Here is a 25,381-nt window from a genome sequence, read left to right on the forward strand (position 1 = left end):
CGTACACACGCAGAAATCCAGCGGTTCCACGATGGTTGAAACGTACGCGCACAACGACCGGCCGAGCGTAATCGTTGAACAGATAAAGCCGTGAGACGGATCGATCCGTGACGAAGCCATCGACTTCCGAACACTAGAATTCGTTTCAATCTCGACGGTAAGTTGTTAGTTTGCGAAAGGGGTAGAACAATGCGGCGAAAAGATCTGATACGGATAAAAATTACGAGGGTAGGCAGCCGGTGATCGGTACTACGAATCGAGAGGAGAAAAATTTCAATAAAATTTTCAGCCACATTAATATTAATACCACACGCAAGTGTCTGGAGGAAGCTTAAATTGAAAAATGGAACAATGTATTCTGAATAATTGCAATTATATAGCATTACCTACTTTTCATACGAAGCGAATTGAACGATAGAAGGCTCTATGAAAGCGAGTCAACGATGAATCAGTAGAATGAGTAGCGCATAAGTCAGACGCGGCTGTTGAGCTGCTTCCTTTGTCGACTACTGCAATATTGAGACCCGTGTACCTTTTTACTCGACGTTATATCGAGACGGAAGTATGAAGCTCTCCTTTAAAATGGCAATTTCAAACTCTAAACAAGATCCGGATAAAAATGTTGAATGATTTAAACGGAGCAACATATTGAGATCCCTTTCGACTCTTTGCTCGAGAACGGAGAGATTTTCGCGAAATTAGAAAGGCATGCAACGGGCATGCATGATATACCAGCAACGGCCATAAATCAGGATTCCCTGTGCGGGCGTTTGCAAAATTTAGGAAACCGGCCACAAATCTTTATCGGCTCCTCTCTGCTTCGCACCTACATTCACGGACCTTTGGGAACAGCCGACAGCGAGGGCATTAAAGCCTCGTTAGAAAGAAGCGCCAAAATTGGATTTCGAACAATTTAGAAAGCTCTATCTCAACCGTCTGATACTTCAATTTTTCTTCCGTTAGTTACACACTTCCGAGGAAGATAGATTTACTCCGTTCCTTCGTAGCCGGATTTCTGCAACAGGTACCGAAAATATTCCCCTTCGAGATCCTGAATGATCGACGGAAAATGTTGACACGCGACAATCGTGCTTCAGATTTCCAGCACGCTTCCCTGGAATCGGTTATCCGGCGGGGTGGCTTTGCAGCGACACGACTTCCGGGTCTTTCGATTATCTCTTTCTTTTATCTACGACGATCCTCGACACTATGTACCATGTCGGCATCTTACCAGCTCACTTTGAATAGTCTGACCCGTTCTTCGAGTACCGTAGGTAGACACATTATGCGCGCTCCATGAAGCACGTTCCCGTGGAATGGGTTAAACGAAAGAAAGAACGAAGGGAAATCGACGGCATCGACGATGAAATTAGTTGGTCGCCACGCGAAAAACCTTGTACCTCTAACCGCTCGATTTCCCTTCATCTTTCTCCGACTCTATGGTCTATTCGTTCTCCGTCTTCTTCGGCTTCGTCGTCTCTCTCTCACTGCGCAGAGCCACGCGGATGAATATATTTCCCTCGGCAGCGTCTTCATCCGACCGAATGGAAGAATCTAGCGAGACGGCAGCAATATCGGCGGAAATCGAATCGCAAAATGGAGAAAATGACTGCGAGTGCTTCACCCTATCATGAAGTGGGACGAGGCGAGAAAATCGGGGGAAAGGCGAATGAATGAGAAGGAGAAGGAAAGGAAATGTAGGAAGGAAAGACGAAGAGGGACGATTGGGTGAACAGAAGGGAATCAAGAGAGACAGAGGAAGATGAAGAGAGAAGAGAAGGGGAAAGGGGGAATGCATTCCTGGGCGAGTTAATCCCTGGAGCCTGGAATGGCTGACAATTCCATGGATCCATGCCTTCTGCCTTCCGCCATGCTCTTCGTGATCGTGTGCGTTCTCTCATATGTACGTGAACGTTTCTGCGACCGAGTATACCTATCCACTAACCACCGAGAGCTCCCTCGTATTATCGGTTTCAAATCGATTCGTCGATTTCTAATATCGCGAAACTCCACGTAAATGGATCGTAATATGGAGGGGAAGCTCGGCAGGGAATCTTACGCGTGGTTGCGCCTGTTTCTTAACGCTTCTCTCTTGAACCGGCAACGATCGAGGATCGGCCTGCTACGCTGACCCGATCGTTGCCATAAGCTGCTTACGGAAAGTCTGTCGGATCGTCAGGTATCTACGTTATGTTCTTTTCGTCTCGGTGAGTTGCAATGTATCCTTTTTTTTTTATCAATTCTCCCTTCTTATCGTCGTATCGTTTATATCTTCCGATCGAATTGAAATTTTGATCGATAACAGACAAGGAATAACAGACTACGAACGTTGAACCGAAAGTTGTTGAATTCTCAACACCCTCGGAGGAAGGCTAGACTGTGTTTTAACGAGCGTCGCAATCAACGACACGAACGATTCCATGGACTGCCAATCAAACCAATTTTCGTCCATCTTCATCGAATAAAGCAATCGACTATTGAACAACTTGCAACGAACACGACGCCTCCTGTTAACTCGTTAATTACTGGCGTGAAAAGGATGCACGTGTATCGTTTAGAAAAATCTGACCGACAACGCGTGCTTCGCGAGAAACTATCGCAGGTTCGTTTCGTCAGATCTACTCAGCACTGATTTTGTTTAACTGAAAACAATTTTCCTCGACGTTGTATCTTCAGCGAGCATTGAAACGAATAGACGAGAGAGAGAAAGAGAGAGCGGGGGGGAGATTGAACGAGCAGGAGAGAAGAAAAGAGGCAAACTTATCGGGCAGAAAATGAAGCGCAAAATGCAATTAGCCGAGCTACTGGATAATTGAAACAGTGAACGGGAAATGGCCTCGCGGAAACGTAATACGGTTGAGCCCTTCTTACGATTCTACGGTACCAAAGGAAAGAACATCTTGAGAGGAAACAAAAAGGAGATCTCGCTCGCGAGCCGACGAAGATAGCGTTTGACGACATCGCGGCTCGCTGCTCGGTAAACTGCTTAGCAGCGGATAGTGGCTACCGAATTCCTTCTCACAGTCAAACTAACTTTCTTAATCCGCTTCTTAGCCGACGATTCTTTGTTCCAGCTGTCGAATGTCATTCGACATTCTTTCCCACCGACTAATTTGTCGCTAATTAATTAAGAGTAAACGAGAAGCCGGAATCCTAAGACTCGATATTCTCGACTTCTCGCACACTTCTACCGATTACGTTCGATAAAAGAAAACAAAGAGACGGTACGGGGCGTGAAAAATAGAGACGCGATATTGGATAACAATAATTCTTCAATCGAAGTCAATAATTTCGCTCTGGTACCGGTGGCAGCGTCGACGGAGCGATGTCAATAAATACGGCGATAAATCAGGCTGCGAATCGATATATAGACTCGGTTCGGCATATACGAATCAGATGAATCGATCGTCTAGCTAGAGACAAAAGAATTAACCAGACACCTGCGTCGTCGGCATCGAAGTCGTTTCGCGTCCTATTTTCCTCGGGAATTAATCACGAATGTCGCTTTTTTGCCAGGTTAAACGAGCAGACAGGGTGTACCGGGTATAGAAGGCGCGTGTGTATAAGGGTGGCTCGTATCCTCTTGTTTCTCCAGCCAGGTGTTCCTAGCTTATCGCTCGCTAGCATCCGCACTCCAGGAACGCGCTGAATTAGCATAATAGCATCGGTGTCGTTACGAGGCAGTGAAACTCTTCAGGATACTTCAATGCTCCGATACAATGGAATATCGATCGGAACGAGAAGCTAGTCTCGCCAGAGGTGCAGACGGCGAAACGGCGCGGCTCTTGACGTATTAAAGGGTGCAGAGTGAAACACAGAGACGTAGAGAATGAGAGGGTGGGGGGGGGATGGATCTCGGTGGATGCGAAGAAGAAGGGACGAAACAAAGAGCCATGGGCAAGGGTTATGGCGATCCCCAAACAATCCCATACTCGGTGAAGGGAAAAAATAAAATCACGGTTGCGGGGCCACGCGTGACGGAAAATCTTGCGGGAAGAAGAATGCTCGTCGTTTCAACGAAGATGACGAAAAGAGGGATAGAAATCTCAATAACCTCGAGAGGGAAACAATTTGGGTCTAATTTAGCGTATATCTACAAAACATTCGTCGCGACATTCATCCTTTAGAACAGATTATTGTTTAATTTCGAAGCTGCTCTGTCGTTCCCAAGCTTCCGCTTATACCGACCCATCTTAATTAAAATAAATAAATCCACTGTCCAGTCGCCACCATCCCCAATGGCGCAGGGCAAGGATAAATTGCCTTTTCATGGTTTGCCAATCGTTGAATCTGGTACGAAAAACCCAACACTTAACTCTTCATCGGCGTAAATGGTTCTGATTTTGGGCCGAACAAACTAACATGAGTGGCTATAAACTACACCTGAAACCCGGAGACCTGAAAGTCTCCGACGGTAATAACTTGGAGAAGAAAGTAAAGCGCAGAGAAGAACGCGTGAAAGTAATTGTCTCTCCTTCGTCACGGACTTTGTCTACCCATCCCTGGAACAGCGACGAAGAAACGTACGTATATGGGAGGATGCTATAAGAGACCTCCGGACGAGTTAAACCAGGACTAATTTCTCTTCTCGACGCATCATGCAGCGAGGCAGGGAATGAAATGCGCGTTCACGGACGCGTTAATATTTCCACGGAACGTTTTTAATCCGGGCGTCGTTTTAAAACGGGCGCAGACCGGCACACACGAGCAGGAAACTCGATTCGACGAGGTGGCCGGCACGGTCAGCATCGTCCATCGCGGAAGAAAAATTCCGGACGTCGACTGAACCCACCTTTAAAACGCGAAATTCTCGTGGCCGGTTTAATAAAACACGCTGATGTACGCGTACGCAGGAACCAGTGAATTCAGCAATTTGTACGACACTCGAAAGCGTCATTCTAATTTCGACGGCAAGCCGCGAACGTTGCTGGCGAGCTTCCTGCATTTTAGGCAGTTTTCCACGTATTTCGCCTCATTTTGCATTCTAATTACAAGCTGCCGACCGAGCGCCACGTAAATCGTAAATTATTTTCAATTGTGGGATAAAATATGGCACGCATACAAAGTGCACCCGTCACACCGCCGCGGCCGTAAATACAGTCTGGCCGCAGATATTGTTCATTATGCCCTATCCATCGTTAATTGCTTCGAATATAATTAAAGGGAACGACTGCAGGGGTGGACAAACGTTGCGCTGCTGGTCGCAGGGTATAGGTTCAACTCTTTTGTTCACGTTTTTCTCGCGTTTCTCTTCTTTCCTTTCCCACTCTCGTTCTCTTTCGCATTGCGTCATTTAATTCAACACGCGGAACGCAACCGTAGCGATGCCGTTTTATTTATGGCAATTTAATCCGAAACTCCATTGGCGGGACGCTTACGGTTCGTTTAGTTCTCGGCATTTAAAAAGTTCTACGCGTTAATAGTTCCTATTTCTACAAATGATTCGTGTTGCGACCTTCCACCATTAATTACTGGCCTTTTTAATTGCTCCTGTTGCGAGATTCGTACGCGAACAAGTCTCTTTCTTCTGTAAACGCGAAACGATTCCCGATTATTAACGAACGTGTTTTATTGTCTGTCTGTTTGATCAAAAATATGTGAAGAAAGCAAGATATCGTAGATACGCTTTTCACAAACCGCATTCTATTCGGATCGTGCCGTCGTCTTTAAATCTCCGTCCATTCTATCTACGAGTTTTTCAATATCCCCATACTACGAGAAGTTATTTCACAATTTAATAGCCGGTTACGTTTCTCTCTTTGTGAGACGAAACGAAACGGGGCTCTGATATTTTCCAAGGACACACGATACCGCTATCGTTTTGCCTTGACTCTGACGGATGAGTCGCGACACGATCGATGCCGCTTCCTCCTGGATTTCATTTAGAAGCTCGCGGAACTTTTTCTAAGAGGATTCGAAAAAAGAAAAAAGAAGAAAGAAGAAAAACTGGAAAATGAAGGAAGTTCCACTTGGTAGGACGAGTTTTCACGACCGTTGCGAAAGCGACAAGTTCTGAGGGTGCGTGCAGAAACTTTGAACCACGCTCGCGAAATGAATGAAAAACTCTTCCTTCGTGGGGCAACGATGGCGTGAATGTTTCCTCGTGAAAGCGGGTTAGAAACATTGACGTATCGGTGCCAAGACGTCGATCCGGAATCGAGACGAGGATACGATGCGGACATTTTCGAAATTTAGGGCAAACCGCGTTATATCGTGTGGGTGTTGGTTGCGTAACGTCATCGGCTTGACAGATCGATCGTAATTAAATCGATGCGATCCGACGCGCTGTTCCCATACCCCATGGACTTAACTCTAAATCTAGGAATGGGGTCGATCGAAGCCACCATCAGGATGCATTATGGAGCCAGAGAGGACATGCTCGCAGATAGGTGGACGCGGTGGGCGACGGGGTTATCTCGCGCCTATTTGCACGATAGTCCTGTTTCCGATTAATCAGGTCCCCTGGAATTAACGCAGTCCCCGGGGACTGCGTCGCAACTCACACGTATGCATACCCATTACATATTCCTATCTCTCTCTCTCTCTCTCTCCTATTCTCCTGTCTTTCTCCATTCAACTAGAGTTATCTCCCTCCTGCCCCACCTATCTTGCTGTACACTACCCTCCATAAGTATTTGGATATTTCCTACAACTTCGGTCAAACGTTGACACGTTTTTCATACTAATGAAAACATTTGTAAATAGAGTAAAGTGTATATCGCTTCAGTTTGCTATTTTATATCATTAGTGTGATTTTAATGATATTCGGTTCGCTCCAAATGTATTTAACTTACAAACGATAGTGTATCTATCATCCTATTCGAACTTCTCCCCTTTCTATCCATCATTCATTTGCATACGTGTACACTTTTCCCAGTAGTTCTCTCGCTATCAATTATATTTCACCCTTCCTCGCTCGCTTGATTCCTGCTACTTTGTCCCCCTATCCTCTTCATTTATCTGCATGTCTCCACTTTTTCACAGTTCCGTCCATTGGTTCCATCGGTTCTTTCTCCCCTTTTTATCCCATCTCTGTCTATCATCGGCATCGATCCCCTCGTCCCTTTGTAGCGCTCCCTCAAGCTACCCTCTTACCCGCCAACCCTTCTGTTCGTCTTTCCCTCCTCTTCCTAACAATTTTGTCGCGGTTGTTCCTCCTCGTCGTCCTTTCGTTCGATTTTTTCAAACGCATCCCAAGTTGAACACGCCTGAGGGACACCGGAAGGCGACTTATCGGCGCGTGTATCGGCGATCTCGCGTCCCGGCTCCCTATCAAAGGGCACCTTCTCCCAAAGGCATTTTTGCCCTGTACGAGTCATTCTTTTCTTCTTTTTCCTTTTTTCAAATGCTACGAATGATGCTCGTGGCCGGGATTTTTTTTATTATTCGTGCTTCCCTTCCAGTGTACGCGGAGTCGTGGACCGATGGTAGAAGCGATCGGTTTTTATCCGGTGCTTCCTTTGGGACGTTGCCTTTGACTCGATTCTCCACCGATCGCGTCGTTGATCGCGCGATCGAACTCTGTTCTCTAATTAACCTTCTCTCCCGCGTACGACTCGTTTTCCATGCGGTAGTCCTAATTGGAGGGACTCCACCCTGGGCGAGACTGTTACCCACGAGCAAAAATTGTCTGGGCGATACACGGATTGTTAATCGAGGGATATTTTTCAAACAACCCGGAAGAAACCGTGGCAGGGTTCGAGCTCGCGCATTACCGGTTCACCAGTTCCATATTCCAAGCGGATTGCCTCTCTTCAGCGTGCGTTATCCGGCGCGAATGCGCGTTAACGCGAGAATTTATTCTTCTTTCATTTTAGAGAATGACACGGGGCGGAAAGAAAGAACGGTAACGAAAAAGCATCGGGAAAGGGAGAAAAAACTGAGCGAACGCGACCCTGGCGTTGTTACCCCGCCCTCCAAAATACGCGGCGCACGTTTCATGAAAATGCAACGTCACGTTGCCTCCCCATTACGTGATGAGAATGCAATCTGGCCTGGCGCACAGGTGAACCACTTTTGTACGGTCCAGCGTAAACACGGCTAATATTCTTCCTTTCGCCGGATAATTAAGTACCCTGATCGCTTGGAAATGGAGCGTGCAGAGAGTAAAGTTTGGTTCTGTTCGACGGGGGTTTCTTCGTTTGCTCGAGCACGCTTTGTTCTTTCCCTTTATCCTTCGTTTCCCGTCCCGACCCTAGTTACCTTCCTTCGTTCGCAGTCGTTTTTGTGTATCTACATAATCCCCCTTTATCGAGGAGAAAGTTAGCACCCGTTATTACAATTTCCTCGAAGGAAAATTAAATTCTCGGCCAGTCGTGTCCCGATTTAAGACACTATATTATAGTTCGCCGGGAGGAGAATAGAAATCTCGTTGAAAAGATCAAACGAAAGAGCGATATCGCGTGGATTGAAGAGGGACTATCCTTTGCGAAAGTTCCCCGATCGATGTGGAAGCTGATACGCGTATTCCGATCCCTTGTTCGTCATAGATTACTTTTCGAAAGCTGCTCCCTTCCGTTTTTCTTCTTATTCGGATTAATCAAGTTTCAATCAATCTTTCATCGACGTATTTTACGTCAATAGAGGGATTATAATTTTGCAACGGAATTTTCCGTAATTTTCTGGAATTCGTGGTTGTTCGATGCACTCGTAATATTATACACCCCAACGATTATCCGTGCAATTTGATAGCCGAATCGCTGGTAATATCACATGTACCCGATGGAATTAATCCGTTCGGTGGTTGGCGAGGCTGCTTTGAAAAAGCGTATCCCTACTGATTTATTCGATGCAGCCTCTATTTCGTTCGGCAAATGTTGACTCTAATTTTTCATCGAGATTACGCACTTTGCTAGAGCGCATACGTGTAATCGACGCGATACACCATCGCGCGATGAAAACACACCACGCAGAAATGTTCCATTTGGTATACGAAATACAAATATAAATTAGTTCACGAGAATATCCATTACAGGAGCAAATATACGGAATTAAAGATCGCATTTATCGAGCACGCAGTACGACCGATAAACAATTTAACCGACCAGTTTTTCACGATCACGAAACGTTTAATTTTCGCGGAATATCTTGCCGGCTGTTTGCTCGAGTTTGCATATCGCGTTGCAGGGAGCAGCTTTAAAACCGAGCGTCTCTCTCTCCCTGATCGTTCGCAATTACCGTAATTTCGCAGCAGTTTCGGCTTTAAAAAGAAGCACCGTTTCGCCCCGGCCTCTGGAAGCTTTTATCTACTAAAGACTGACAAATCGTTGCGAATTTCGCACGCGAAGCTTCGAATAAAATTATTTATTATTTAGTTTAATCGAGGCGTGGACGATGATCCTCCACGACAGTCGACGAGTTGATAACACGAAATTACAATCGGCCTGCGTCGACTATAATATCGACAAGAGAGTTACTTTTGACGTGAAATGCCGCGTTCATTTCGGGGCTGTTCGCGACGCGCGCATTTTAAATCGCGCGAATTTCGCGTGCCATGTTAGCGAATATCGATTGGGGTAGGTGGGCTCGACCGGCTGCTATCTGACACACTTCCCTCTGTGTCAGCGCGCTGCGTTTCAACGTCGACTAATAAAATTCATGAAACTTGTTACAACACGCTTGATAAAATCAGATGCGCATCCCTCTGTTTGATTAAAAAGAAAAGAAAAACGAGAAAAAAAGGGGAACGAAAGAGAATTAACCGTGAACAAGAGAAATTTTCCGCAAAAATAACTCCTGAATCAAATATCGCGTCAAATTAGCCGGCAAGTACGATTTAAGAAAAAGCATATAAAACGAATATTGTACGGATAAAACGGCGCGAATACTTTAGATGAAGAACATTTTTGTTACATTTTTTTTTTCTTTTTTATTATCTTGTTAAATTGCATATAGTACAGGATGTTTTACCCAACTTTATCGCTTCAAATATTTCCGCCGTAGTTAAAGTGGCCTAGAAAAGGTATTTATCCTACAAATTTTCTAGCTCTATGGAGATCAGTTGAACAAAGGTTAATTTTAAAGAAATGTCAAGGTAGAAATCCTTGTTGTTCATTTATATATTCACAAAACTGCCGTTTTAGAAGATGCGAACGCTTTATTGAATCAAGCAATTCAATATCCATGCGCTTCGAACCGAAAACGAAATAGACAAGGTTAAAGCCAATCAGATTCGACACTTTGAAGCTGCAATGTAGATTGATTTAGACTCTATTCTACTGTTTAACAACGACACACAGCCTGGCAACGAGCTGAAGTAGTGGAAATTCGTAACAATTTCGAGCGAAAGGATTTGAACGGAGACGGAAACGCGGCCGTAGCTTACAGCTCGTATCTGGCAATTATTTTCGCATAGCCTGGTCTTGGTAAAACTTATAGTCACCGATCAATCGATTTAAAATACCATTTTCGGTACAGATAGGATAGCCGAGCGCGGAATGTATCGGGGCAGAGGGAAAAAGGGTAACAGGTCCCGCGTATATCAGTCTGGACTTTCCTCTTTTTCGAAATCGCCGCAATCTGTTACCGATTCGAAGGAAAAAAGCTGAACGAGCTTCGTTCGAGGCTATACGTTTCCCCCAGATTACACTGTTCCGTGTCTACGAGCGAATAGAACGCACTCCGCGTTCCTTCGATTCGACTTCTCGATCACACCACGGCTTTTATTACCCTCCGAATGGAGTGGCTCGTGTCACATTCCCGAAACTCTTTCATTTTTCTCTCTCGCAATGTCCTCCGAGCGCACCAGACACGAAGCAGATTAATATCGAGCCGGGGAAACAGTGAATGAACACGATGAACAAAGGCAATCGTCCACAACCGGCTCGATACGAAGAGGGAAACATCGAAGCAATCGATGAATTCGTTTATCGTACTGACTCTGATTGAATTCATTTGCATACTCATTTTCCAAATTTTACTTTCCAAATATTTTTTGTAATGAGAAAGATATTTTTAATACCTCGTCATTTCGATCCGTTCGCCGGAAATTTGTACACGTTAATCTTCGGTTGCTCCAATATTAAATATAAAACGTGCAGCGAACTGCACGCGTATAATTAGGGGGGAGGAGGATCACCGGGCTGAAATGCAGTCGTGGGACGAATGTAGGTTAATTGGTTTCCGGGCTACTATATACACTATATCGAGGAACATCGGTGACCTTTTGGTCGCGCCTGACCGGCCATGTTTAGCAACAATTTTTAACGATCAGTTTGAAGCGCACAGTCGGCTTAATTTGTACTGTCAAATTGATACAGAGACGAAATATCGTGTGCAGGGCTGATCATTGCTAGAAACGATGCATCGTATCGATTGACCGAACGGTGCGGGTTAATTGGTTATCGTGCGATATTGTGGCATCATGGTAATAATTTTGCGCCTCATGCTTCTGTATCGTATGAAAATATTTTTGTGAATCTCTCTATCGTGCAGCTCGTTAACTCACCGATCACTACACTGCCGTTTCCCATTGAAACTGCTCGTGTAATCGAAATCACAATACAATTTTTTCCCCCCGTATTGTTACGCCAGAGAAAATCACCGCAAAATATATTTAATTAAACACGAACGGATAACAATAACAGAATTTCAAAAACCAAAAGAGAAATCGTTTATTTACAGTTTCGAACAATTATTCACATTTCATGTAAAATAATTTCGTTCCAAAATTATGTTCCAAAGAAGATTGTGTTGTATTGTTTGAGATAAGTGATAATGTGAAACAGTAATACTGGGAGAGTACGTAAGCTGCGATGAAATATTTCATTCAAAGCTCTGTTATTGTTTCCCTAGCGGAGCATTGTCATGCGGTAAGCTAGCCGGATGACGTGCTTTGCTATTAAACGTCCTTTTTATCAACAACTATCTTCAAACGGTTTATTTACTTATTATGCGGTTGCATTGTAATAGCTTTGCTCGGTTACAAGAACTGGTAATGCTGCCTTTTCAGTTCATCAGATAGAAAGAGCCTCGTAATATTTTGTTTCGACAATGTTAATCACGAATTTACCCATGATATTTTCATTAACATCGTAGTATCTATGCGTTTCAAAACAAAGGTTCACCTATTATACAGTATCTAATTATAGTCCTATTTTAGTAAAATATAATCTATTTGAAGTAAAAGTAATTTAAGAGTAACTTTCGCAACAAAATAGCGCATGACATTTTTCAATCGCGTTCCACGAACATCCGAATGAATTTAATTGATTCTTATACAGTGACTTTGTGTACGCTCGATGTCGGCAGACTCGCTACCCTTTCATGGGCTGCTTCCTGTCCGCGTTAAACCGACTGAACGAAAGCTTCGTAACGCTCGGAGGACGACGTATGGCAAGCTGGTATGAACGTGTGCGCGCGCGTAAAATTCGAATATGCCAGGAGCGGAAGGATGGAAGCGCGAAGTGCGCGCCTCTGTCTGCCGGAACGAACCCATATTTCCCGGCCAGATCAATGTTAATTCACTTAGCATAAATTGCGGGCGAGAAGGTGAGCGACGACGGTAGCAGCTGCGCCAAGTTTCCTACAACCTTGCAAAACCCTGTTGTACGATCCTACCGCGTTTCCTTCGACCGATGAATACTATCGGTTCATTTGCCGCGACTGAGGAAATAAATCGTATCAAACAATTAAATTTCCCATACAGCGATTAATCAGATCCGTCAATAATTTAATCGAAAACATTCTTAATTGGACGTATGTCGACTTCTGATTGCATAGAATTATCTAGCGATGTGTATTAAAAGCACTAGAATCGAATCAGTTTCGAATCTCTTCCTAACATACTTAAAAAATTAATTAGACAATTGGAGCTACAATATCGGAACCTATAGTAACCAGTAACCCATATTCTCGAAGAGTTGCAAAGAGTAGGTTAATCAGCTTCGGAGAGGATTAATGATGATAAACTGAGTTGTAATTAAGTTTCACGCGAAATAATTTGTATGATTAACCTACTTTTTCGTATCCACCATGGAACGAAACATTGTAGTCTATTTTCCTGCTTGATAAAGGATTCTTGATTAAATATACATGGAAATTTCGCAAGAGTATAATTATCGTGTACAGAAAGCTGATTTTCCACGGGTTAGAATTACAATCCCTGAATAATGCTCTACTGTAAATTCTCAATTTCTGCCAACTACGTTCAATTTAATTAATTGAGTTATACGTTAATGGATTTCCATATAACATTCCAAATTTTATATTATTGCATAAACCCATTAGGTTAAATTACGACAGGTGATAATTTAGTTTCGTCGGATACTCTGGAACAGAGTCATCGTAGAAAAAAAGAATTGCATTTGCAGTTCGGAAGAGTCGCGTATTTACGCGAATATCGTGTCTGGTTCCCTTCGGGAGTAGACTCGAGACAATTCAATATATTTAATTGATCGAATTTAATTTACTGGAGATGCGGCGACGAGCGTCTTCCGAGAATCGCTATTAAAATAAAGCGGTCCAGTCCTACGAGTATTTTTGCAATTTCCTGCCCTTTGTATTTCCCGCGTCAACGACCTTCCGTTCCTCCATTTAACTTTCTCGCGATAACGATATGACAAGCCCAGGATGAGGAACGGAAAAGCGACTTACAAAGCATCCTCGTTATACACGGTATACTTTAACCATCGGACGTGATAGTTGGCCAGCAGGTCGTGCTTTTCACCGACCGAACACAAAGCTGTTGACGCCGCGTTATAATATGCGATAGCTCTCTATCTCTCTATGTAGGTACATACGTATGCAACTACCAGCATCTCGCAAACACGGCCGAGAATCAACGAGCGAATCCGCCGTGAATCGCGTTCGCCAACGTTGTAATCCATCCACCTGCGTACACGCTTTTCACTCGGAAAAGCGATACCTTCTATGCGATCGAACTTTTTTTCCTTGCAGCTTCTCGACCGTTCGAAAATTAAGCGTGAAACACGCGGGACGAGCGAACGAATGATACGCTCCGGCTTGCGATCAATGGATCGCACTCCGGAGACTATTATCGTGTCACGGAAGACTGTTAAATTCCTCGGGAAGAATAGCGATAGGTGTGGAGAGATCGTAAAGAAACGAACGAAATAATAGATTCACCAGAAGCGACTGCTTGTCGGGCAAAAATACGGCCGATTGAATAAAATATCAGCTTGATAACTGTACTTGTATCTTTTCCGTATATTTTACTTCACAATCGCATGAATATTTTTATCGTACACAAAACGAGCAATATTCCCGATAATGTTCAAACTAATAAAATGAAACTGTTATAAAGAAAACCTTCTTCCTGATTACGGAACGTGAGTAATGCAAGTAAAGAAGTGAATATTTTATAACGATGATCATTAAGGAAAACCGTAATCAAGTGAACGTGTCACTTGAGAATTTTTCAAAAAGGGATCCTCGTTCAAAAAACTTGTACTTCATATTTCTCATTAATTTTTTCTCATAGCGTCGTTACATTTCTGCTTGCGAGCAACATGTATGACTATACCTGACCATTTTCACTGTAGCGAAAATTGCTAATTTCAAACATGTAACTTTCTACACTCGAACGTTCTCGATTGAGTTGGAAGCAAGGAGAAATGAAAACCCAACCACTTTGTCCCGCGTAATTAGTCGCGGCGATGAAACGCGTTTCCGCTGTAAAGAATCGATGAAGACCACTCTTAAATTTGGCGTAATTAATTTTAAATCGAGTACAAGCGCGCCGCCACTTTAATAGCGTCTGCATTGGCGTGACCGTTCCACGGAAATTGTCGAATATCGGAAATCCAATGGCGACGATGATGGCGTGCAATTTGCGCATTTCCGTTCTGTGGCTGCGGAGGCGTGTACCGCGCCTATGTTACTGAAATCTGTGCACAGTCATCGAACACACGGGATAAAATTAATATCGCCAGCACCCGTTATTATTTATGTGACAGAATAAAATGCTTGCAATAATATTAATACACCGTGACCGATTATATCGCCGCGCTTCGATTCATAAATCCACGATGCCATTACTGCACCGAATCGCGAGAGATACGCTTCCGCTCGATGAATTTAAATAATTTTTAAAAGCGCGTGTCGCCTCGTTCCCGTTCGAGTTATTTCGCTGAAAAACAAGCTTTAAATGAAGATCGAGCGACACCGTATCGCGCGTTCCAACCGGAAGTGCTCGTGATCCAGCGATCGAGCCAATGTTGAGCTCGATTCGGTTAACATGTCGCAATGATTTATTTCTTTTGGATCAGAAATTATTAAACTCATGTTTTTTAATGAATTTTCCTACATTTCAAGAGTGGTTGCAGCGTCGAATGTATGCGTTACTTTAAAAGTAAATTTCAGATGAATATTCAAAACGAAGGAAATGTTTGTGACACGTGCTCCTCTGAAACTGGATTTAGTATCTTCCTCATTCGACGCGAGCAATTAAAAGAGACCGGTTTTTACACGCAGTACTTTATTTCGAAAAAAAGCATCATTTAAAAACAGAATAAACACACTAAAAGTCATATCTACTTGGAATGCAAATTCAAACCAAAAAAAAAATGTTAGGTAAATGTCTACAATAAGGGCCCCAACGAGAAATCAGTTGAAAAGAGGTATAACCAAACCCAACCTATGTAGGTTAGTGATGCGTTGATATAATGACTCTGAAATAGCGCTATTTTTAATCGACGAATTCGAGAATTATCTGAGGCAATTATCCAGGTGAACAATTCGCGGTCAGCAACGAGACGATAACGAGCAACTCTTAAACAATAAATCGTATTGAATTATATTCATTACCTTCGATTAAACACTGCAATCAAACGAACATAATTCTCCTTCCACATTTATATGATGAGTGTAGCGACGCACTAGGGATTGGTGAGATGTGAACACGTAAATGCACACGCGGATTGAGAATAAATTCCTTTTATTCGGCTTACCGAACGTACACTGTCTCGGAGACGGCTCAAGAACGACTGAATGTACAGTCGCGCTTCGACACGTGTGCCGCTGCTCACCACTCACCGATAATTCGCGTGTTTATCCAAGGGGATTATCCCATTCTCGAGCGCGGTCTCAACTCTGCCGGTTTCTCAGGTATCCTAATGATCCCGGACAGACTTTATTTTTCCGAGCACGTACCGACCTTCAAAGATTGGTCGCAAACGGTCTATTTCGTATCCACGCGTAACAGTGAAAATTTGAAAAGAAAATTGGACCCGCAGACCAGTGACAATACGCATATCGATCGTGGCTTTTTTTTAAGTCTTGACTCGAGAAACGATACGAGCGTGAAATAAGACGAGCGTGCGTACAGCGAGGGGTGAAAGACAGAAAGAAAGAAAATAAAACGTGAGAGGGGGGGCAGCGAAGTAAACGAAAGGAAGAGAAAAGAGCGTGAGAGATAGGAGGAAGCAAGAGGATGGAAAGAGAAGTCGAGCTTTTACGGTGATTACTCGTCGTCGCGGCTGCATCCGCGCGCATTGCATCGGAAATGATTTCGCGCCCAATTAAACCATAGGAAACTCAACCCTCCCTAGGTACTAGAACGGGGATGGTGGTAGCAGTCACCCCCTCTGGTGCACTTATACTCTTGACGCACCCTACGGTTCTGCCTTGCTTCTGCTACCCTCTCTTCCTCTTAGCTCTCTTCCTTCTCTCTCTGTCTCCCTGTACCCCTCTCGGTTTACCCCCGTTTCTCTTGCCGGTACAGCCTCGGCTAAAGCTTTTCATAGGGTTCGGCTGCTCGCGGTAGGTGCCACGCGGCGTAAATTAATTTTTCTCCTTCTTCCCTTGGAAAAACTGACGTTAAAGCGGCGTGAAAGCGAAAGGTAGAGAGCGGAGGAGGAAAAACATGAGCCGATAGCGCGTTCGCAAGCTGAGTTTCATCGAGTATTCGTTAACGAGTGTCGAGGCGAGCTTCGTACGCGTTCCGGGGCTCGCTGGTCCTTCCGGATGCTGGTTCGTCCTTCTCGATACTCTCGTTACCGGATACCATCGGACGTTCCGCTCTCTCGCTCCGGTTTTATTTTACGTCCTTCTACTATGAATTCGAGCGCTCCTGTCGAAGCGACGACTGTGAGAGCAAAACGGGGTTCGCGTGCGAGCCCGAAACGGAAAGAGAAGAGAAGCAGAGCGCGTTTGCGATGAGGGATCGTCGGCGCGCGGGTTCAAAGAACTCGACAGGCTGCACCCGGTTCACACAACAGATACCCGAGGCGTGTAAACGAAAAATCCGCTGTACATCCGTTTGCCCCGTGGGCTTTACACCGAAAAGAGAAAGGCGCAAAGAGACGAGGCGGTGTCCCCGGATCAAAAGCGACACCTTTCCGCCCAAGTAACGGCAGGCCGCTTTGCAACAACACCAATAAATTCAACCGCCGCTCCTACAACCCTTTCGCTTCGTCGCCGTTTCCTAGCCGAGAATTTTCAATCCGACGATGAGCTTCGAATCGAAGGGAAGCCGGGCGCGAGTTTGCCCCGCTACGAGTCGAAAAGTTTGAAAACATTAAAAATCATCAGCCGTCGGTGTACAGTTCGCGTTCGAAACTTATTGTTGTTATTCCGAAGCAGAAGAGCGAGCGGATACGAGTGGAAAGCTGAAACGGTGCTTCAATTAGTAACAATTTCGAAACAACGTCGGAAAACGACGCTACCCCCGAGGTAAGGGAGAAAGAAGGGAGGAGGAAAACGGGGGAAGAGTCGAGAGGCTGGATGATCGCGAGTTCCGCTCGCGTTAGCCCATCGGTGGCAATTCTAACAACAAAGATCGTATACCGGGCAAAAGGTTAAAACGAGCTGCATTCACGGCGGACAATGAGAAAGTCGATCCGTAGAGTCCATCGGGCTAGAGAGAGGGTAGACGTAGCTGGAGAAAACGATGGAGGATCGACAACGATCCACGGATTCACGGAATTTGTTAACGGAATACATGAACAGAGAGGGTGAGAGAGAGAAATGGATAGGGTGGATTGGAAGGAGGGTAAAGAGCGTCGGAGTGGCGGGGATTTGCACTCGAAAATGCAAACTTTTCTCGTTAACAATTAACCCGCTGTTCGCAGCGTTGGCTTCGACGTGCAGCGAAACGGAGACAACCGGATCGCGGGGAAAAAAAATAAAGGATCGCGGTAAGGGTGGAAATTACGGGTGCAAGAAGGACGCGGTAGGAAGTCGACAACAAGGACCAAGCGAAGGAGAATGGAGGAGGAGGTGGAAGACGACGACGCAGTACGCCTAAGTGACTCGACTGGCCTGGCTTGTTAATTATCGACTGGGAGTCGGGGCTGCGCCAGAAACGATGGCGAAGAGGAAGAGGTTGAAGGTAGAGGAAGGGTTGGGAAGGCTGACGTTCCCGACCTAATCACTTTTCCTTTTTCCACCCACGGAGCCCCTTGTTTCCGACGCGTTTCATCTCATCTACAAAGCTTCCTGTGTGCCTGCACCACGTCGCTCGACGAAGTCGTTCGCGTCTCCAGTCTCCAGACATCTCCAGATACGTCTCTGGGCGCCGCGCGGCGCCGCCAGGCAAGCCAGGGCAAGGCCTCGCTGCCCATACGCTCCGTCGTACCAACACAATGGCTTTAACTAGTTAACAAGCACGAACCGACGAACACAGTTAGATGCAAAGTCGCTACACGAACGGTTACATGTAGAACGTGTCAAAAGTCGAAACTCGAGAGGTCGCAGACCTCGAGCTACGAAAGTCTCTGAAGGGACCAAGTTCCACTGCTCTGTAATTCGCTTTTCTTCTACTTCTACGTCGACTACACTGGGGACATCGATGTTACACACAGTGTTATCTACAGGTGGAAATCCAAAGAGGATTTAAAAATTCATTCGTAATCGGCAAATTTCAGTTTACAATATAATAGCTCAGAAAAGGGTAACAAATACGCTAGTACGTGCGTTCGTGAAATTCACGCAAACTAACGCGTGTTCCGAGAGATGTCCATTTAACAGGACAGAGTAATTGCTCGTTTCCTCAATTTGCTATACAAATTCAACGCGGACATTATGATTTCCGTGGGCAAAGTATACAGTTTGCAAACGAAATAGTTGGTGAAACGCGTGAATAAACCGGTCGAGTGGGCCGCTCGTGGCGCGTTATTAACAGAGTCCGCTGCGAGAGCCACGAAGCGGCGAAGAAAGTTCGTCGAGAAAGCCGGCGTAAATCCGTTAAACTATATTTCCGTGACTTCTTCGTTGCCGCGCCGCGGGGTAATTGAAAAGCTCGACGGAGAAAAACACTCGACTCGGACTGAAAGGTATCGTGCTAGACGTTAAACGTTATCAGTGAATCTTCCCACTTGTAAACGTCTTTCTCTCCTTCGATGTCTCTCGAGAAAGCGAAACGTGAAAGAGTCGTTTCGTACGTGTTCAATTACAACCCTCCGTTAGTCCATTAAAAACGCAATCGTTACGCCGTTCATTTCTTCGATCGGGTCGAAAAGCGCGAAGCTTTGCGATTATTGTTCGAAAAAAGTACAGCTTCTGCCGATAGGTTCGTTGCCGAGAACGGGCCCGTTGTTATTCAAAGCTCGCGACACCGACCAAACTCAATACGATAAATTGCGATCGAACAGCTATGGCTGAGAATGTCCTGGCTATGTATTAATAACACCGCTCGAACGTTCGTACGTGATTAGCATTATCAAATGCGCGCTTCCCGCGCCGCCTATTCAATATTCCGCTTATTGTGGCACACGTCATAACCGTGTCACACGGTTTAATCGCCTTTGTACTCCAATATACTTCAATGCCTTCCCAATAATTCCTCGTCCGTCGAGAATGTGGAGAAATTGTACCGCGAATGCACCACCTTCGATATTACAAGACACACGCGTGCAACCACGGAAAGAGGAAACGGAAATTGGTATTCGCTCGATACCAGTCATCCGTGTCGCTACAATTAACAATGAGGTTACAACAACAACAATGAGCTTTCACTAATGACAGAAACCAATTCGGTAATGTAAATAAACAGGTGCACAATTTCGGAAAATACAATCACCGTCTATGGTAAAACTTTTTTTTGAAAACACCTCTCGATAATTCATTTTAATTACATTATCCAGCAACGAAACAATTTTGTTTTCCTTAATTGCCTGATTTAAATTACTCTCCGCATACACTGTTTTTATTTAACCAATATTTACCTTCCCCTATTTCGCCCGTTTACCTTGTCGATCACTGCAATATTTGGTGGGGCTTTGAGCTCCAATCGAAATCGCGTGTCAATCTCGATCTAGTTTGCTGTATCGCAGCGTCGTGATAACGCGATAAAAAGTACGATGCTCCGTGAGATAAGACGATCGATTAAACCTTGTAGCGAGGTTCTCGAACACAGGTGAGACTAACGAGCTGCAGAGAATGGTGTCTCGATGAAAATTCAGCAGATTCTTCTGATAATTATTATTCGTATCAAGAATACCGACGAAACGTTTGTGCAATCATTTTCTTCAAATTATAAGCTTCGAATCGATACAGAATGTGCGCTGTTTTGCGGTATATTGAAAATTGTGTTAGACTTGTTATGTTAGCAAATACGCGTTGCTTTCGTTTCGCAAACAATACACGACCGCGGGAAAATTTTCAAAATTGCAACCCGTTTAAATTTAATTGCTTTAATAATAGCGAGCAGCAGAAACGTACGAGAATTGTCAAACAAATTGCAAGGAAACAGAACGAACGCTTTTAGTTCGTCAGGTCGCCGACGTTCGAAGATCGCGCCGATTTACCGAGCCCCGTTTTGTTTCCGCCCCCTTTTCGCGTAAATTCAAACACGCGTTCCCCTGTAAAAAGCCGCGGCAAAGGGTGCGAGCGGAAAAACGTACGATCGCGACACGACTGGCAGAAAAGAAATTTATAAACAACGCGAACGAACGCGACGACCGTGTGAAATCCGGTGGACCCTTTCGCTTTCCCGACTTAAATGGGCCGAGGGCGTTTGAAAAACGTTTCGAGCTGTGAAATCGCGTCGCTCGCGTACCGTTTACACAGCATTTGCTCGCGCATTAACGTTGCAAATTACGGGAACGATGAAAGATCGCCGGTTGAAATGAAAATCGCAACAACGTCGCGCTCGTTTCACGACCGGTTACTCTCGCGTTCAAAGTGTCGGTTAAATGAAAAATTCGGCTTAATTGCTAGAATTGAGGGATCGTGGCTTCGGTGTCGCGATTTCTTTTTCGCGTTATTAGTAGAATTAATTGACACTCTGTATTCTATATCGTGGCTCTCGAGACAATTTGTTGTTCCGTTTAAATTACGAATATTTTTAAATGAACGACACGAGCGACGGAATTAGAACGCAAGAGCAGTGTGTCAAAATTAAGGGCACACACAAGAACAGGTAAATATTCATAGCCTTGCGAGGACGACGCAGAACGGAAAATTAGGGCGCATTTTTCGCGGTAGCTCGGTTTGGAATTAGAATTGACCAAATATTTAACTGAAACGTAGAGAGTAATAAAATTTTACGATCAGAAAATCATGATGCGAATTTCATTTTGGTAACGTTCTTGCAGAAAATGTGCATCCAGATAACTCCAGATAACGTATAATTATTCTTAATTCGGCATGGATAACGTAACCAGTAAGATAGCGAAGCTTAATTTGATTAATCGAGCCAATGCTGATGAGCAGTATTTTTCCGTCCTTGATACCCTACGGCTAGCCGCAGTACCTACACGAATTTATTTCGTCTCGATAAATCGTAATGGGGAAAGATCCGCGGGCTATATGTTCGCGGAAGCATATTAAACTCTTCATCGTGTGTAATTTGGAATATTTCATCCGCGTCAAGCAAGCGTTTCCGTTCGACTTTTTTTTCCCCCGAGTCTATCTCCGTGCATCAATCAGCCAGCAGCGAGTTTCTCGAATGAATATGTATTGTTTTCGATATAATCGCTGACAGGGACAGGAGTGTGTTTGCTTCTGTGCCGTCAAACAGCCGTCAAGTATCAAGCCGGGTATATTTGGAACAGCGAAAATGTCATCGCGTACGCTCGGCTAATTAAAAAGCGTTTAATTAAATCGCCTCGTACGTGACCCGTATCGAGAATTCATTGAACAACGTCGCACGAGCGAATGGATCGCGTTGACGAGACTAAATTAATGACAAAATTCCTTGATAAAGTTAACGGAGGGGTGGGGATGCACGAGGGTGGAAACTACGGGGAATCCTTTAAACGTTACGGTGAAATTAAAATAAATGAGAATATCACGAATCCCTTTTAACCGGCTGAGCTTTGTCAATTGACGGAAAGTGGAGGGAAAGAAATGCAGCGACGAGTAGGAGAAAGGGCTGCACCGGTGCAATAGAGGCTGCACAGTTGCACGCACTCTTTTCGTTAGGCAGTCGCGGCCGACGTCGTTTCGCGTCGCATGAAAACGACGCCCGTTTATCGCCCACTCTTTCACGGCCGCCTTTCGTTAAATGTCTGCGACACTTGAACGCGAAGATCGTGTCGGGACCATTTGTGCCGACTCCGCTCCGTCACGACGGAAACTGCTTTTCCTCTGTTGATACTGCCCTCTCGTTTCTTTCCTTCTTCCCTACTCTCGACCCGACATCGTTGCTCGTCCGACACCGAGCTGCTTAAATTTGTTTATTCAACGCTTTGCGCGAAAAGAGAACAAGCCAGTTGAATCCGAGACTCTGGGTGCAAATTGTATCTTGTCACGAAAAGCTTGAATCTACGAGGCTCTTTCAGCGCCAGCTTTAAGACTATTTCTTCGAACCTTGTTTCCTTTCCTGCGAACGCTTCAGACTTTACACAGAACTAATGAATTTCTTGGCTACCAAACGCCGCGACTTTCTTGTCGATCGATTTCACTGAATTCCCTGCTTTGTTTGCGTTAAAATACTTCTTAACCTGTGTATTATACAGAAAAGTTTTGTTTGAAATATATTTCGTATCTTTTCAGAGGTTAAACTTTACTTTAGGGAACATCAAATTTTCGACATTTCTTTTTTAATCTATTAGATTAAAATACGATATTACGAAGCCCTTTCAGATATTACGAAGATGTCCAAAATACTTAAGGACAGTAGTGGACATGTTGCTGTCCGTCTGACCAAAACTAGATTACACTACTGCGAGGAGACAAACAACAGTAACGTGTTACCAATAACATACTATCCACTGCAACGTTCACGCTGTCTCTCATCGATGTATCTCTGTTCATTGTCCAGTAACATTGTAAACTCTGGAAAACATATTTGTTTTGCACTACGGGTAGAATTTCGGGAAAATATCACATGTATGAAACCTTATTCCAAATAAAATCATCGAACAATATTTCAGCTTTAGCCAATTACAAGCATTGATCAATTGGAAATTCTGCTTCCCTGGAACAACATTTACCTCCCCTAGATTCGGTTAATTAATATCGTCTCGGTTTACCAGCTGAAACGCAACAATCGCGGTAGTGATATATAATACAGCTAGGTATATATAGAACGGAACGAATTGTACGCGGCTCATGAGCTCCGCTAATCCCTGGGTTAGTTTCTGAAAAGAGGCACCCCAGGAAATCCTTCCTCGCGGAATCAGATTACTTGGAAAATAATCGTAAACAGCGGCTCGATGAAATAATTAATCTCGTGCGTGTTTCTTGTGTTTCTGGCACGGCGAATAAGAGAAGAGATATAGGGTTAACGCATGGAGGATCGGTAATGTACTGTATACGAAGAGTGTCGGAATAGCGTGAAACGAAGGATCGTTGAATAATGCAAGATCCAACGTCAAAGAGGCGAAGGGAATCGATAGTGTAAAAATAAGGCACACGTCGGGGCTGGCATGGAGGTAAGAGAGAGCTGGGGCGCGAGTTCAATACTCTCCATCTCCGGCGAAAATTTCATCAGCGAACCTCGAATGAGATAGTTAAATTCCGAGGATCGACTAATTTGAATTCTTTTATGAAAGTTTCCTGCTGCTCGAAGGTTCGCTCGTCCGATAAAGACGGATTCTTCTGCGATCGCTTCGCAAAAAAAATCGTCTGGCGAACCGGATTACTCGATTCGTTTCAATTAACCGTTCGATAAATTCGGATCGCAGTGGCTGCGAAACAGAACCCTTTCGACCGCGTGAAAATTCGATGAACGGCGTGGCTGGACGAAGGAAAAACTGCGTTCGATTTGCAGGATGATCGAAGGGAACTGTTATAAAGATTACCGGTGACCGTGTCGAAACGATCATCGAAAACTACACGGCCGGAAAACTTGTCGAAATCATACGGTCGGTTAAATTCCCGGAAAACCCGAATCAATCGAACTCGACGGCGAATGTAGACATTCTAAATGATATTGGAGAGTTTCCAAGCACGGGGTAGCTCGATTGGATGGATCGACGGATGCCGCGAGGAAGGGTAGAGATAGCCAGAGTCCCAATTACGAACTTACGGATACAATATCATTCGTACCCACCCGTTCGTCTGACAAAGTCACGTATTACAGCGGTAGTAGCACCGTGATAATCTTGAAATCAATAAAGGTGTCACCACAGCAAATTTCCGTAGCTAGACTCTGCGCAAGTCTGCTTTATTCCAATTTACGATGAACGTCTGTCACCGTTTCGTGCCAGCACGCTTATATTCCTCGTCGATGAATCGTATCCGATTCGAACGGCAATCGTGGACAAAGAACGGGAAACACTTTAGAGCAAGAATGGGAGATTTCGCGCGCGCATCCGAGGGTGAAAAAGTTTCTGTGACCGATAGTGGAACGTGTGTTTCTTCGGAAAGTATCGATATCGGATACGGAGATAAAGTTTAAGAGAGCGTCGTAAAGCATATTTGCCACGTAAAAGAATTCCCACTGCCAAGATACAACGGCCACGACAGAGAAATATTTCACCTTCACGCTTTTCTCGTAACAAGCTTTATAGAAATGGAGGGGGAGGAGGAGAAAAAGCGAGTACGTACCTCAGACTTCCTGCTTCCTGTCTACGTTGTTACTTAACGCTCCTTATTCACGTCGGGCGAACCAACGTGTTTGAAAGTACAGTTTACTAAAAACTGGAATAAATAAAGTCGCCTACCTGTTCGCGTTTAATCTTCGAAATTAAAGAGATAAGTTTGCCGACGTTCCACCCAAGTAATATGCGTAATTTCGATTCGGCCGGTTAATATGGCGCAGCCGCCCCGCGATATCGATCAATTCGCATTGAACATCCAGGTAAAAGCAGCCTAGGGAACCTCTTATAACCGTAAGGAATCCCAATAAGTTTTTCCTCGAGGCTCCAATCCAATCCGAGCTGGCTGATTCTATCTGCTCGCGTGGAAAGTGGCCTTTTCCCAGAGGGTGGCGATAGTCGTCGGGTCCTTTACGCGGAACTACCTCTGCCCCGTACGTACACGCTGATAAATAAGTAACGTGGTGAATTCTCTTGAGTCGGAGGGGTTCAACGGA

General features: G+C 44.6%; 1 protein-coding gene across 11 annotated transcripts in view; it reads right to left on the reverse strand.

Moving 5' to 3' along the window:
- Positions 1-25,381, reverse strand: part of LOC117600066 (cell adhesion molecule Dscam1) — a 150,657-nt gene that overhangs the window by 60,572 nt on the left and 64,704 nt on the right. Inside the window, exon 1 of one of the 11 annotated variants that reach the window (XM_034315026.2) lies at positions 15,766-15,923. The exons of the other annotated variants lie outside the window; for them this stretch is intronic. The gene's annotated coding sequence lies outside the window, so the exon portion shown is untranslated. Of the gene's footprint in view, positions 1-15,765; positions 15,924-25,381 lie in introns of those variants that run through there. 11 annotated transcript variants of the gene reach the window in all.

Source organism: Osmia lignaria, chromosome 15, assembly GCF_051020975.1.
Source record: "Osmia lignaria lignaria isolate PbOS001 chromosome 15, iyOsmLign1, whole genome shotgun sequence".
NCBI classification, from domain to species: Eukaryota; Metazoa; Arthropoda; class Insecta; order Hymenoptera; family Megachilidae; genus Osmia; species Osmia lignaria.